The sequence below is a fragment of the Heterodontus francisci genome, chromosome 29 (assembly GCF_036365525.1).
Source record: "Heterodontus francisci isolate sHetFra1 chromosome 29, sHetFra1.hap1, whole genome shotgun sequence".
NCBI classification, from domain to species: Eukaryota; Metazoa; Chordata; class Chondrichthyes; order Heterodontiformes; family Heterodontidae; genus Heterodontus; species Heterodontus francisci.
Window position 1 is genome coordinate 943,520 of NC_090399.1, and position 12,348 is coordinate 955,867.

Genomic DNA, 12,348 nt, shown 5'->3' on the forward strand with positions numbered 1-12,348 from the left:
CTAACTATTCTCTCAATATGTCCTGCCACTTTTAAAAGATCGTACACATGCACACCCAGGTCCTTCTGTTCCTTCAGTTCTTCAGAACTGTACTATTAAGTCACTGTATTTATATAGCGCCTTTACTATAATAAAACATCCCAAGGAACTTCATAGGAGCACTATGAACCAAAATATGACACTGAGCCACATAAAGAGATATTAGGTCAGATGACCAAAAGCTTGGATAAAGAGGTAGGTTTTAAGGAGGAAAGTGAGATAGAGGTGGAGATGTGTAGGGACGGAATCCCCGAGGTTAGGACTCAGGCAGCTGAAGGCACAGCCATCAGTGGTGGAGTGATTTAAAATCAGGGATGCACAGAATTCGAGCAGTGCAGATATTTTGGAGGGTTGTGGGGCTGGAGTGGATTACAGAGATGGGGAGGGGCAAGGTCATGGAGGGATTTGAAAACAAGGATGAGAATTTTAAAATTGAGGCATTGTTTAACTGGGAGCCAATGTAGGTCAGCGAGCATGGAGTGACAGTGGAATGGGACTTGGTGCGAGTTAAGACATGGACAGCAGAGTCGAATGTGGGAGACCAGCCAGGACTGGCATCGGAATAATCATGCCTAGAGGTAACAAAGACATGAATGAGGGTTTCAGTAGCAGATAAGCTGAGACAGTAGCAGAGTCGGATATGGCTGAAAGCTCATCTCAGGATCAGGTATGAGATGAAGGGTGCGGACAGACAGGTTCAGGCTCAGGGAGGCTTTATTTATTTTTATTTTATTTAGAGATACAGCACTGAAACAGGCCCTTCAGCCCACCGAGTCTGTGCCGACCAACAACCACCCATTTATACTAACCCTACAGTAATCCCATATTCCCTACCACCAACCTACATTAGGGGCAATTTACAACGGACAATTTACCTGCAAGTCTTTGGCTGTGGGAGGCACCCGGCGAAAACCCACGCAGTCACAGGGAGAACTTGCAAACTCCACACAGGCAGTTCCCAGAATTGAATCCAGGTCCCTGGAGCTGTGAGGCTGCGATGCTAACCACTGCGCCACTGTGCCAGCGAGAGGGATGGAATGGGTGGTGAGGGAGTGCAGTTTGAAGTGGGGACCAAAGACAATGCTTTATCTTCCCAATATTTAATTTGGATGAAATTTCTGCTTATCCAGTACTGATGGTCAGATGAGCAGTCTGATAATTTTGAGACAGTGGTAGGGTTCAGAGAGCCAGTGGTAGTGGTGATGGTAGTTTCAAGGTAGACAGGTGAGGGGCAGCTCTCAGCTAGAATTATACCCTTTTGAGCAGCTAACTACTCTCAGACAGGAGAGGTAGAAGGGCCTGATCTTATTCAACAAACATAATCAAATAAGCAGTTTTACTGTGCTTACTGAACACGTCGATTAACACATGTTGTAAGATGGTATTGTGTCGAATGTCCGTTAATATGTAGCTCCCAGTGTCTGCTTCCTGTACGTCCAGTAGCACAAAGGACAGATTTCCCGTAGAATATAAAATTCGGTGGATATACTTCACAGAGCGTCGAGCATAAACACGGTTCGTGGTATAATATTCCACAATATCAGATACTCCATTGTTAGAGAAAGTCCAAATTGTATTTGGATAGCGTGAAGGATTTTCTGGCCCAGGGAATGAAACCGAGCTTCCTGAAGCAATCACCATCTCCAGCGGCACTGAAATAAAAGGAAAGTACATTAAACGCAACCATTGCAGAAACAGCAGACGGGATTCCTGGCCACATAGACTCTGCTAAACAACAGTACAGACTGGACCTCTCTCAAGGGCTGCTATTGTGACAGCACAGGTCCTTACCCCATCTCCTTCACCATTTAAACTATATAAACACTTGTTCTGGCAGAACCATACATAGATTGGTAACACATGATCATTGATGGTATGAGATTTAATGTGGTAAAAGACCTCCATTTGAAGATAACAATTAGATAGTGAAGGAGATGAGTCCATTCCCCAGAATACTGAATCCTGTCCAGATGACACCTACAAAAGAAATGAAGGAATGAAACAATAATACCTGGAACATCAGGTATAACATGTTACTCCCAGCTGCTTATCTACTTGAAAAAAATTATTGAACAGAAAAGCAGTCCCATAAATCAGACCCAGCTCGTTACTAAGCTTAAATTCCAGTAAAGGTAAGTGAACTCCAAGTCTTATCATCCACCTGTGGGGAGAACGTCGAGAGAGGAGCCGATAAATTGAGCCCAAGGATCGAGGCCCAGTCACTTACCTTCCGGAAGCAGAGCGGACCTGTGGGGTGAACACCGAGCGAGGAGCCGATAAATTGAGCCAGAGGATCGAGGCCCAGTCACTTACCTTCTGGGAGCAGGGCGGAGAAGGGTCGGACCTGTGAGGAGAACGCCGAGAGAGGAGCCGATAAATTGAGCCCAAGGATCGAGGCCCAGTCACTTACCTTCTGGGAGTAGAGCAGAGAGGAATTGGACCTGTGGGGAGAACGCCGAGAGAGGAGCCAATAAATTAAGCCCGAGGATCGAGGTCCAGTCACGTACCTTCTGGGAGTGGAGCGGAAAGGAGTTGGACCTATGGGGAGAGCAGACCAGACGTGCAGGAGTTTGAAAAAAAAGTCAACAGTGACGTCACAGGAAAGCTGCAAGGTGATTGGTTGGTGAGTAACAGCTGTTAGTGCCTGGAAATAACTTTAAAAAAATCAGGGGAAAGTTATTTTTTTTAAACCTACCTTATCAGTGATAAGGTTAGTACTACTAAAGTGTGTTTTTTTTTTAATTGGTGTAATTTATTAAGGACTTCAGATTGTAGTGGGAAGTGTTTGGAGTAGAACAAGGCCCCTAGCGTAATTAGTATTTTTTAAAGAGAGTACCTAATTAATCTCAAGGTAAGTCATGGCAGGAGAGCTCAGCCCCGTGATATGCTCCTCCTGCGCTACATGGGAAATCATGGACACTTCCAGTGGCCCTGATGACCATGTGTCAGGAAGTGTATCCATCTGCAGCGACTGACTACCCGGATTACAGAGCTGGAGCTGCGGGTGGATTCACTGTGGAGCATCCGCGATGCTGAGGACATCATGGATAGCACGTTTAGCGAGGTGGTCACACAGCAGATAACGGCTGCACAGGTAGAAAAGGGATGGTGACCACTAGGTGGAGTAATAGGCACGGGCAGGTAGTGCAGGAGTCCCCTGTGGCCATCCCCCTCTCAAACAGATATACCGTTTTGGATACTGTTGGGGGGGGGGGGGGGGTATGGCCTCCCAGGGGAAAGCAGCAACAGCCAAGTTCGTGGCACCATGGATGGCTCTGCTGCACAGCAGTGGGGGAAAAAGACTAGGAGAACAATAGTGATAGGAGATTCAATTGTAAGGGGAACAGACAGGCATTTCTGTGCCCGCAAACGAGATTCCAGGATGGTATGTTGCCTCCCTGCTGCTAGGGTCAAGGATGTCTCGGAGCGGCTGCAGGACATTCTGAAGGGGGAGGGTGAACAGCCAGTGGTCGTGGTACATGTCGGTACCAACAACATAGGTAGAAAAAGGGATGAGGTCCTGCAAGATGAATTTAAGGAGTTAGAAGCTAAATTAAAAAGCAGGACCTCAAAGGTAGTCATCTCAGGATTACTTCCTGTCCACGTGTTAGTGAGTATAGGAACAGGAGAATAGTCCAGATGAATGCTTGGATGGAGAAATGGTGCAGGAGAGAGGGATTTAGATTCCTGGGACATCGGGACCGGTTCTGGGGAAGTTGGGACCTGTACAAGCGGGACAGGTTACACCCAGGCAGGACCAGAACCGATGTCCTCGCAGGTGCGTTTGCTCGTGCAGTTGGGGAGGATTTAAACTAGAATGGCAGGGGGATGGGAACCTGTGAGGGGAGACTGAGGAGGAAGAAACAAGGATAGAAACAAAAGTCAAGAAACAAAAAGACAAAAGTGGAAGGCATAGAAATCAAGGGCAAGAAACAAATAGGGCCATAGAGCGAAATAATACTAAGATGACTAAGAATGTTAAAAAGACAAGCCTAAAGGCATTGTGTCTTAATGCGCGGTGTATTCGCAATAAGGTAGGTGAATTAACCGGGCAAACAGATGTAAATGGAAAAGATATAGTTGTGATTACGGAGACATGGCTGCAGGGTGACTAAGGATGGGAACTGAACATCCAGGGGTATTCAATATTTAGGAAGGACAGGCAAAAATGGAAAGGGGGTGGAGTAGCATTGTTAGTAAAAGAGGAAAGAAATACAATAGTGAGGAAGGATATTAGCTCAGAGAATCCTGATTTGGAATCTGCATGTGTGGAGCTAAGAAACACCAAGGGGCAAAAAACGTTGGTGGGGGTTGTATTTCGACCCCAAAACAACAGTGGTGATGTAGAGGATGGCATTAAACAGGAAATTAGAGACACATGCAATAAGGGTGCAACTATAATTATGGATGACCTTAATCTACACATAGATTGGGCAAACCAAATTGGCAATAATACTGTAGGGGAGGAATTTCTGGAGTGTGCACATGACGGTTTTTTTGGACCAATACATCGAGGAGCCAACTAGAGAACAGGCCATCCTAGACTGGGTATTGTATAATGAGAAAGGATTAGTTAACAATCTTGTTGTGTGCGGTCCCTTGGGAAGAGCAACCATAACATGATAGAATTCTTCATCAACATGGAGAGTGAGAGAGTTGATTCTGAGACTAGGGTCCTGAAGCTAAATAAAGGAAACTACGAAGATTGGGGAACATTACTTAACGAGTTGACGGTGGATAGGCAATGGCTAGCATTTAAAGAACGCATGGATGAATTACAGCAATTGTTCATTCCTGTCTGGTGCAAAAATAAAACAGGAAGGGTAGCTCAACCGTGGCTTACAAAAAAAATTAGGGATTGTATTAGATCCAAGGAGGAGAAATATAAAATAGCCAGAACAAGCAGCAAACCTGAGGATTGGGAGCAGTTTAGAATTCAGTAAAGGAGGGCAAAGGGATTGATTAAGAAGAGGAAAATACAGTATGAGAGTAAGCTTGCAGAGAACAGAAAAACTGACTGTAAAAGCTTCTATAGATATGTGAAGAGAAAAGATTAGTGAAGACAAATGTGGGTCCCTTAGAGTCAGAAACGGAGGAATTTATAATGGGGAACCAAGAAATGGCAGACCAATTAAATACATACTTTGGTTCTGTCTTCACAAAGGAGGACACAAATTACCTCCCAGAAATGTTGGGGAACATAGGGTCTAGTGAGAAGGAGGAACTGTATGAAATCAGTATTAGTAGGGAAATGGTGAAGGCTGATAAATCCCCAGGGCCTGATAATCTACATCCCAGAGTACTGAAGGAAGTGACCTTCGAAATGGCACATGCATTGCTGGTCATTTTTCAAAATTGTGTAGACTCTGGAACAGTTCCAACAGATTGGAGGGTAGCTAATGTAACCACACTGTTTAAAAAAGGAGGTAGAGAGAAAACAGGGAATTATAGACCGGTTACCCTGACATCAGTAATGGGGAAAATGCTAGAGTCCATTATAAAAGATGTAATAGCAGAGCACTTGGAAAACAATGACAGGATCGGACAAAGTCAACATGCATTTACAAAAGGGAAATCATGCTTGACAAATCTACTGGAATTTTTTGAGAATGTAATTAATAGAATAGATAAGGGAGAACCAGTGGATATGGTGTATTTGGACTTTCAGAAGGCTTTCAATGAGGTCCCGCGTAAGAGATTAGCATGCAAAATTAAAGCACATGGGGTGCTGACGTGAATAGAGAACTGGTTGGCAGACAGGAAACAAAGAGTAGGAATAAACGGGTATTTTTCTCTGAGTGGCAGGCAGTGACAAGTGGGGTACCGCAGGGATCAGTGCTAGGACCCCAGCTATTCACAATATATATTAATGATATAGATGAGGGAATTAAATGTAATATATCCAAGTTAGCAGATGACACAAAGCTGGGTGGGAGTGTGAGCCGTGAGGAGGATGCAAAGAAGCTCCAGTGTGATTTGGACAGGTTGAGTGAGTGAGCAAATACATGGCAGATGCAGTATAATGTGGATAAATGTGAGGTTATCCACTTTGGTGGCAAAAACAGAAAGGTAGATTATTATCTGAATGGTGATAGATTGTGAAAGGGGAGGTGCAGCGAGACCTGGGTGTCCTTGTGCACCAGACGCTGAAAGTAAGCATGCAGGTACACCAGGTAGTTAAGAAGGCAAATGGTATGTTGACCTTCAAAGCGAGGGGATTCGAGTACAGGAGCAGGGATGTCTTGCTGCAATTATACAAGGCCTTGGTGAGACCACACCTTGAGTATTGTGTGCAATTTTGGTCTCTTATCTGAGGAAGGATGTTCTTGCTATGGAGGGAGTGCAGTGAAGATTCCTGGGATGGCATGACTGACATATGAAGAGAGATTGGGTCGATTAGGTTTGTATTCACTAGAGTTTAGAAGAATGAGAGGGGATCTCACAGAAACCTACAAAATACTAACAGGACTGGACAGACTAGATACAGGATGTTCCCGATGGCGGGGGAGTCCAGGACCAGGGGTCACAGTCTAAGGATAAGGGGTAAGCCATTTAAGATTGAGTTGAGGAGAGATTTCTTCACCCGGACAGTGGTGAACCTGTGGAATTCTCTACCACGGAGAGCAGTTGAGGCCAAATCATTAAATATATTCAAGAAAGAGTTAGAGATAGTTCTTAGGGCTAATGAGATCAAGGCATACGGGGAGAAAGCGGGAACAGGTTATTGAGTTTGGATGATCAGCCACGATCGTATAGAATGGCGGAGCAGGCTCGAAGGGCCAAATGGCCTACTCCTGCTCCTATTTTTCTATGTTTCTATCTATAAGCTGTTGCTCCACCCTGGGAAACATGTAACATCCCCGAGGTAAAAGATCCTAATCTGAACAGGTGCTCACTGTCCAAGTGTATTTCCACCATTTTCTGCTTTTATTTCGTTCAATTTGATTGCTTATAGTGTCATGCAGGCCCCCACCTGCCAAGAATGAGGCACATTAATTTTGCTACATGGACATTAAATTCCAGATTGTTGCTGGGAAGAAGAGAAGACCTGTGACAAGGAGTGCCAGACCTTGCCTGGAAAAAAAAAGATATTTGCATATTAACAGACAGTGCTTGGACAGGAAAAAGGACCATACCCTGACATACAATATACAGAGATACGACATGGTCAGACCAGTTAGTCACATGATTAACCTGCTTGGCAACCTGGGGGTTTCTGGATTGTAGAGTTGGAACTGAGAGCCTGCTAAAAGCTGTTTGCTCCTGGATTGAAAAGACTTCTCCTGGCTAGCTCACCACAGCCTCTCCTGTCTGCTCCCATCTGTTTCTCACTAGCCTCTGAATCCATTGAATCCACATGAACCCCAAGAGAGAAAAGTCTCTGACAGTGAACAAGGTTTAAGAAGAATACTGGACCCCAATGAAAAGCAAGATCTACCTACAATCAAGGACTCTACAGTGAGCTTGAAGACCCCGCAACAAAAACTCTTCAGATATTACCTCACACTTTATTTCTTCTGCTCTTTTCTGTCTCTATCTGCATATGTGTATCGCGCATGTATGCTAGCCTGGGCGCGTTATGTATCCGTAGCCATCAACCTAATTAGAGTTTAAGTTTAATAAATTTCAATCTTTCTTCTTTAAACCTAAGAAAATCTGTGTGTGTGTGCTTGTTTCTTTGCCTTATAATTAGAAAGTGGTGAACAAGGATTCACCAAGGAGGAGCTAAAACACGGTGCATTTAGAATTAAACCCTGTTACAGTAAGACCAGACGAAGGCTGAAAGGAAACCTAAACCCCTTTCTCACCTGGTCATAACAATAGAGTCCTAATGGTGTGTATTAATGATCATGTATATTGATCCCTCATGGACCCTGTGTATAGAAACACAGAAACATAGAAAATAGGAGCAGGAATAGGCCATTCGGCCCTTCGAGCCTGCTCCACCATTCAAAAAAGATCATGGCTTCAGTACCCTGTTCCCACTTTCTCTCGATATTCCTTGATCCTTTTGGCATTAAGAAATATATCTATCTATATATTTAATGACTTGGCTGGGGAGTCCAGAACCAGGGGTCACAGTCTCAGGATATGGGGTATGCTGCCTTCTGCAGCAGAGAATTCCACAGGTTCACCTCCTTCTAAGTGAAGAAATTTCTCCTCATCTCTGTTCTAAATGGCATACCCCATATCCTGAGACTGTGACCCCTGGTTCTGGACTCCCCAGCCAGTGGGAACATCCTTCCTGCATCTAGCCTGTCCAGTCATGTTAGAATTTCATAGGTTTCTATGAGACCCCCTCACATTCTTCTAAACTCTAGTGACTATAGGCCTAGTCGACCCAATCTCTCCTCCTATGTCAATCCTGCCATTCCAGGAATCAGCCTCGTAAATCTTCTTTGCACTCCCTTCATGGCAAGAGCCTCCTTCCTCAGATAAGGAGACCAAAACTGCACACAATACTCCAGATGTGGTCTCAGTAAGACATCCTTGCTCTTGTACTCAAATCCTCTTGCAATAAAGGCCAACATACCATTCTTTGCTTCTAATTTCCACCCTTCTCTCACCTTTACATGGTCCATCTCCGACACTTCCCTTCCCTTCCTCGACTTCTCTGTCTCCATCTCTGGAGATAGGTTGTCTACTAATATCCATTATAAACCCACCGACTCCCACAGCTACCTCGACTACACTTCTTCACACCCTGCCTCCTGGAAGGACTCCATTCCATTCTCCCAGTTTCTCCATCTCCGACGCATCTGCTCTGATGATGCTATCTTCCATGACAGCGCTTCTGATATGTCTTCCTTTTTCCTCAACTGAGGATTCCCCCCCACTGTGGGTGACAGTGCCTTCAACCGTGTCTGGCACATTTCCCGCACCTCTACCCTCACCCCTTCCCCTCCCCTTGTCCTCACTTTCCACCCCATCTGCCTCCATATCCAAAGGATCATCCTCCGCCATTTCCGTCACCTCCAGCATGATGCCACTACCAAACGCATCTTCCCCTCCCTTCCGCTGTCAACATTCCGAAGGGATTGTTCCCTCCGTGACACCCTGGTCCACTCCTCCATTACCAGCAGCTCCTCATCCCCTTCCCACGGCACCTTCCCCTGCAATCGCAGGAGGTGTAATACCTGCCCATTTACCTCCTCCCTCCTCATTATCCCATGCCCCAAACACTCCTTTCAGGTGAAGCAGTGATTTACTTGTACTTCTTTCAATGTAGTATACTGTATTCGCTGATCACAATGTGGTCTCCTCTACATTGGGGAGACCAAACGCAGACTGGGTGACCGCTTTGCGGAACGCCTTCGCTCAGTCCGCAAGCAGGACCCCGAGCTCTGGTTGCTTGCCATTTCAGCACTCCCCCCTGCTCTCATGCCTGTCCTGGGATTGCTGCAGTGTTCCAGTGAACATCAACGCAAGTTCGAGGAACAGCATCTCATTTACCGATTAGGTACACTACAGCCTGCCGGACTGAACATTGAGTTCAATAATTTCAGAGCATGACGGGCCTCCCATTTTACTTTTATTTTTAGTTATTTTTTCTTTTTCCTTTTTAAAAATTTGTATGTGTTTATTTTATTTTATTTCAGCTTAGTTTGTTCGGTTTGCTTACCCACTGTTTTTTTCATGTTTGAACTTGCAGCTGTTCAATTTTCAGTCTGTTAACACCCTTTCTGTACTAATGCTTTGTCTTTCAACACACCATTAACATATCTTTGCTCCATGACCTTCTGGTCAGCTATCCTGTGACCTTGTCCTATCTACACCTTCTCCTTTGTTATCTATTGTCCCACCCCCACTTTACTTGCTTATAACCTTTTACATTTCTAATATTTGCCAGTTCTGAAGAAGGGTCACTGACCTGAAACGTTAACTCTGCTTCTCTCTCCACAGATACTGCCAGACCTGCTGAGTATTTCCAGCATTTCTTGTTTTTATTCTAACATACCATTCGCCTTCCTAACTGCTTGCTGCATCTGAATGCTTGCTTTCAGCGACTGGTGTACAGGGACACCCAGACCTCGTTGCACCTCCCCCTTTCCCAATCTATCACCATTCAGATAATAATCTGCCTTTCTGTTTCTACAACCAAAGTGGATAACCTCACATTTACCCATGTTATACTGCATCTGCCATGCATTTGCACACTCACCCAACTTGTGCAAATCACATTGGAACCTCTTTGCATCCTCCTCACAGCTCACACTCCACCCGCCCCCAGCCTTGTGTCATTTGCAAACTTGGAGTTCATGAATATGCACCTTTGTCCTTTGTCAAAATCTCCAAATGCTGCCTTAATGTCAAGAGCAGTCACTCTCACCTCACCTCTGGAGTTCAGCTCTTTTGTCTATGTTTGGACCAAGGCTGTAATGAAATCAGGAGTTGAGTGGCCCTGGCAGAACCCAAACTGAGTGTCACTGAGCAGGTTATTGGTAAGTAAGTGCTTGATAGCAATGTCAACATCACCTTCCATCACTTTACTGAAGATTGAGAAGAGGCTGATGGAGTGGTAATTAGTCCATTGGATTTGTCCTGCTTTTGTGTACAGGACATACCTGGGCAATTTTCTACATTGTCGGGTAGATGCCAGTGTTGTAGCTGTACTAGAACAGCTTGATAGAGTGTGAAGTTCTGTTAATGGATGATAAATACCTTGTAGTTCAAGATAATAAGGCGAAGAGGTGTTGGGTGTTAATTGGTTAGTTGTATTCAAGTGTTTATATATAAAGAGCCAGCCAGCAATGGCTGTGGGGGTTCTTAGGAGTGCAGAAGTAAGTTCTGTAGCAAGTAGTAAACAATATCCACCAAAAGCATCCTAGTCTCAGTGTCTTCACAAACAGCCTTGGAAGTTTCTCTAACACAGCTTGCCTGGGAGTGCAGCTACTTGTGGAGCACAAGTCATACGACTACGAATTAGGAGCAGGAGTAGGCCACTCGGCCCCTTGATCCTGCTCTTTAATTCAATAAGATTATGGCTCGACTCCATATTCCTGTCTACCCCCCATAACCTTTCACCCTCTTGCTTATCAAGAATCTATCTACATCTGCCTTAAAAATATTCAAATACTCTGCTTCCACCGCTTTTTCAGGAACAGAGTTCAAAAGACTCAGGACCCTCTGAGAGAAATAAATTCTCATTTCTGTTTTAAATGGGCGACCCCTTATTTTTAAACAGTGATCATAGTTCTATCTTCTCCGACAAGAGGAAACATCCTTTCCACATCCACCCTGTCAAGACCCTTCAGGATCTTATACGTTGCAATCAAGTTGCCTCTTAGCCTTCCAAACTCCAGCAGATAAGCCTAGCCTGTCCAACCTTTACTCATAAGACAACCCGCCCATTCCAGGTATTAGTCTAGTAAATCTTCTCTGAACTGCTTCCAACACATTTACATCTTTCCTTAAATAAGGAGACCAGTACTGTACACAGTACTCCAGATGTGGTCTCACCAATACACTGTATAACTGAACCAAATCTCCCTACTTTTGAATTCAATTCCCCTCGTGATAAACAATAACATTCTATTCGCTTTCCGATATTACTTGCTGTACCTGCATACTAACCTTTTGCGATTCATGCATGAGGACACTTGTCACAAGAGTTTTGTTTTTTTGTTGAAAGCTAAGAATTCTGCATTCTTGAAAGCTGGGAAAAGGAATTTTCTGTGAACACTGAATGTTGACACTTGGTATTTGAAGTGTGCAGACTGCAAGACCTGTTTCCAAGCAACCAGGAAGAGCTTTGACTGTCTTGTGACTTGATGGTTTAAAAAAAGTTAGTTTTGTTTTGGGATTGAAAGAAACTAGTGAACTCTACAAGAAGCAGGCTTTGAAATCTTTGCTTTGCTCTGCCTGGAAAGAGAGAAAGGCACAGAAAGTGTTACCACTCTCTGCAAGAGAATTCTTGCATCTCTTAGGAAGAAATTCTACATTTAAGGTATGGTTTTGACCTGCCTGAAAAGAGGGAAAGACCCAGGAAAAGAGGGGTTGCTACACTCAGTGGAGGAACCCTGCTTTGGAAAGAGTGATTCCTATTACTCCTGTGTTTTTGGAAGATCCTGAAATCTCAAGAAAGCTTCTCCCGTTAGCCTGCTACCTTAAAAATCCAAGTAGACCTGTTGCTACACCTTTTTGCTGAAAGATCTGGTGACACCTGCTGCAGATGAATTGCCTGGAATGCCTACCCATCACAGACTGTTCATTAATCTTGCCTGCAGAGGTTTTGAGTGTCATCCAACTATTCGACTCTGGGCCACTTCACCAATCTGGAAATACCATACCAGACTGTGACAACCAATT